The 3,861-nt window shown below is 33.0% G+C and overlaps 1 long non-coding RNA gene across 2 annotated transcripts; it reads left to right on the top strand.

The window, feature by feature from the left end:
* The first annotated feature begins 1,918 nt into the window (after window positions 1-1,918).
* Window positions 1,919-3,162, top strand: LOC107853562. Of its 2 annotated transcripts, none has more exons than XR_001669816.2 (2): window positions 1,919-2,368; window positions 2,492-3,162. It is a non-coding gene; the product is annotated as an uncharacterized LOC107853562 (long non-coding RNA). The 2 variants fall into 2 exon arrangements; XR_007048354.1 differs by having other exon boundaries at window positions 1,919-2,348.
* The last annotated feature ends 699 nt before the right edge of the window (window positions 3,163-3,861 follow it).

A 3,861-nucleotide genomic window follows, 5' to 3' on the forward strand; every position in this document is an offset into this window, starting at 1 on the left:
CCAACTAATGACTTAATTACTTTCGAACACCTCAAGAATTGATACTAGTCATCCCGTAAGTCATAATCCACATATACAAACTACTGTGAACGCTAAAATAAAGATGATGTAAAAATTCACAAACGATCGGGAGGGTCATTACAAAATGCTACGTATGATTTTTTAAAAAGTTATCTTATTTCTAAAGTTTCTATTACTATGGCTTTTAATTAATTTGCTGGTTCTTTTACTAAGTGTATTTTACATGATTTCGATTAGGCTATGATTGATGATGTTGTTAAATTTTTGAAAAAGTTTATATATCTAGGATTGAATATTTTAGCTTATTTAGTCGACATTTCTTATTTTCTTAACGAATATAAGAATAAACTATGTTACAAAGATGTTATTGCTGCAATGACTGATAAATTTTAAAAATATTTTTATCCACTTTTTCCTATTTACTTGATTGGTACTATAATAAATCTACATATGAAATATAATACTATGTACAAATTTACTTCTATTATTTATAATGCTTTATCTATACAACCTGAAGAAGAACCTTCGTTATTTATGATTATGAGTGATGCAAACAATTACATGAACGCATTATATAATTATTATGCTGATTTACTTGATGATTCATTATCGGCATATGTCACTCCAACTCTCGCTTCCCATCCTCTCGACGAGTCATCATCTTCCAAAAAATAGGAACATAGTAGTTATCCTGATTTTTTTAATTCAAATATTTGAAATAGGATGCCGCCTTTAGCATATAGAGTCATTTGTCAGGAAGAGCTTAAGTATTATCTTAGACAACCTATAGAGGATTGCAGAGCAAGGATCAACACACTGAATTGGTGGAACAATAATGAAAGACAATATCCTATATTTTCAAAATTAGGTAGAGATATATTCAATATTTTAATGTCAACCATTGCATCAGAGAGTACCTCTAGTCAAGAACGACAACAACTTGGTGACAACTGACACTCATTGGGAGGCAATGCCATGAATTTTCTAGTTTTCCTTAGATCCTGGATTAGAGAGAAATGAAGAAATCAAGGAATGGAGGTGGAGCCAGCTGACGAACAAGATCTTAAAGAAATTATGACTTCAAGGGAGAACTCAACACAATCAAGTTTAATGTATGGCTTTGGCCCCATTGATTTTTACAGTCCTTAGGCAATTTTTGTTAATATTAACATGAATGAGTTGGAAAAATGATGCGAAATTTATAGAATTGTCAGTTAATCATTTAATTGATTGAATTTTGTATATTTCAATTTAAGTGAGATGTAATTGTAATCTTGTAACTTATAAGTTTTGAATCATTTTGCGATCAATCAAATACAAGATTCATTCATTCTTTACATATTTTTTTCCATTTAAATTGAATATCTAATTTGAATTAAATACTTTTAATATGTTACTATCAAACTTTACATAAACATAACAAACATATATATATATACAATGAAAAATAATGTTAGCAAATATTACTTAAACTTCTAGTATTGATATATAAAAAATCAATATAAGTTTATCTTTTAAGTAGTGTATGTTAATATCTGAATATATATTTAAGCATTATTATATTAAGTAATATATAGTGCATGTATATATGTGTGTATATTTTCTAAAGCAGTACTTTAATATATGTATATACACGTCCATATAGGCGGCAGGCCTTACGAAATCCAAGCTTCTATCAACACACAATAGCTTTCTCGTGATTGGGGCTATGCATCCTCTAATACCTAAAGGATGGTTTACCTCAAACAAAGAATTCTCAACCCTCAATGAGCTGGATTGAATTTGCCAGTCTTAGAACATAATAGATCTTTGGTAATCTAGTATAGATACAATTGTTCCGTATATTACATAAACAGAATTTTTACAACTCTCCCATGGACTTTGGCTCTCTCAAAATTCCACAGAATAAAGGTGTACTATGCCATGCCTTAGATTTACGTTTTTATAGAAAAAGAAAAGAAAGCAAATCAAAATGCTATTGTTAAAGCCCTATCCTATCTTTTAAAAATAGCAAAGCCCTATCTGGACACAAACTTCTATTAGATATTTACATCCTATTTTATTCAAATTGGGCCTCACTAACATGTGACAGAACCTGATAAAACAAAATAAAAATATGTTGTTGGCATGTGACAACATATGCAAGCAGCTGACTGAGCAGCTTGTTGCCAATTTTCAAATAAGTGGATAAGCAACTTGTAAGCTCCTTGCAAGCATGTGGATAAGCTCCTTGTAGGTTTCTACTAAGTAGCTGGATAAGCAGCTTACAGGCAAACTTTTTTGAGAGGGTAATTCATTTGAGAGAGTTTTGCGGTAAACTCGAGAAGGTAATTCTATGGAGCTTGTGGTAAGTTGTAATTTATTGTACATGTCATATGGCATCATTTTTCATCCAGTGTTAGATTATTTCGAGCGATGATCTTGTGTATCCTTCTTCCATCTACCAGTTGATGACGTGTTTCTTCTTCAGGAGTTCTTTGTCTTCCAAGCTTCTCTTTGGCGGTCTGGTGAAGTAACTCTTCTTATTGGATGAATCTTTGCATTCTGGTGGGTTGATTTTAGTTGGATGCTTTTGATGACATTGGTGACTACATCTCTCAAGATTTCATATGATAATTTATATTCTTTTATCGCTTGCTGGACGTCATCCCAGTGGGGATAATCATCAATGTAGTTCAACTTTTCTCATTGCTGTGGCTAAATTTCTTTTGGAATGCATCTATTTTGCGGGAAGATAAAGCGGTGTGCTTCATAATATTCAACATCCAAAGAGAGAAATGACAGAAAAAGTTTTTAGCAGAGTGAAATTTTTAGCTGAGCTTGGAAGTCATGGTTCGTGATTCCCATTGAATGATGATGCATGAATACCGTTGCATCGAAGAAATCTTTCAAGCATCAAACCCAATATTATCGTGGCTTAAACCACAACATGAACTTTTTTAGAGCTTTTTGGATTTGATCAAAGTGCCTAAAGGCATTGGACTTGAACTCCATTAAGATGTAGTATTGATGACACATGTACCAAAATAACCATAGGAGTTCTTGTCGGAAGTCATTGGCTAGTGCAATGAACACATGACAGAAGAAATATTCTGGGTGTACACCAAACGAATTCAGAATGGATCGTCTATATTTTGCGAATGTTTGAAGCTCTTAGAAAGTCCTTCTTTATAAGAGAACAAATGGATCAAAAAGATCCACATACTAATTGAATAAATATGGAGGGTAGTCTGTTATTCCTAAAGTTAGAATCCCTGAGTGTTGAGCATGAATTTGACTAGCCGGTATTTGGTTGTCTTCTCTTATACTGGATATCAGGTAGAGATCATATACATGGATGTCATATTATTCTTCATATATGTCTATGGATAAGATGGTATCCTCTGTCGGTTCTTCTTACAGTGAGAAGACAGATTCAAGGTCATCCTCTTTACTAAGATAGATGTTCGTATGATTAGCTATCTCTTTAAAGAGTTGGGCTAAGTCCTTTGAATTTTGTGCTTGAGGATAGTTTCTTACAAAGTGTCCAAGCTTTTTGCAGATGAAGTAGTCATTCTTCTTCTTCTTCTTATAGTTCATCGAGCTTCTTTGTTTGAAATACCTGGTTCTCCTGATCGTCTTGGTCCTGTCATTTGGAGGTCTGGGTAGTTTGAACCTCCTGATCAACAACTATTTCTTGGATCTTACTTAACGGCTTGAGCAGGGGCATTCAGATTTAGTAATAAGAACATTCTTACTGCATGCTTGATTAAGAGGATGATCTGCATTAGCACAGATCTCTTCATACATATATTGTCTAGGGCCTGGAAGATGGCCTTCCTAATATAGTCTACTTGTAGA

This window comes from Capsicum annuum, chromosome 1 (genome assembly GCF_002878395.1).
Source record: "Capsicum annuum cultivar UCD-10X-F1 chromosome 1, UCD10Xv1.1, whole genome shotgun sequence".
NCBI lineage: Eukaryota > Viridiplantae > Streptophyta > Magnoliopsida > Solanales > Solanaceae > Capsicum > Capsicum annuum.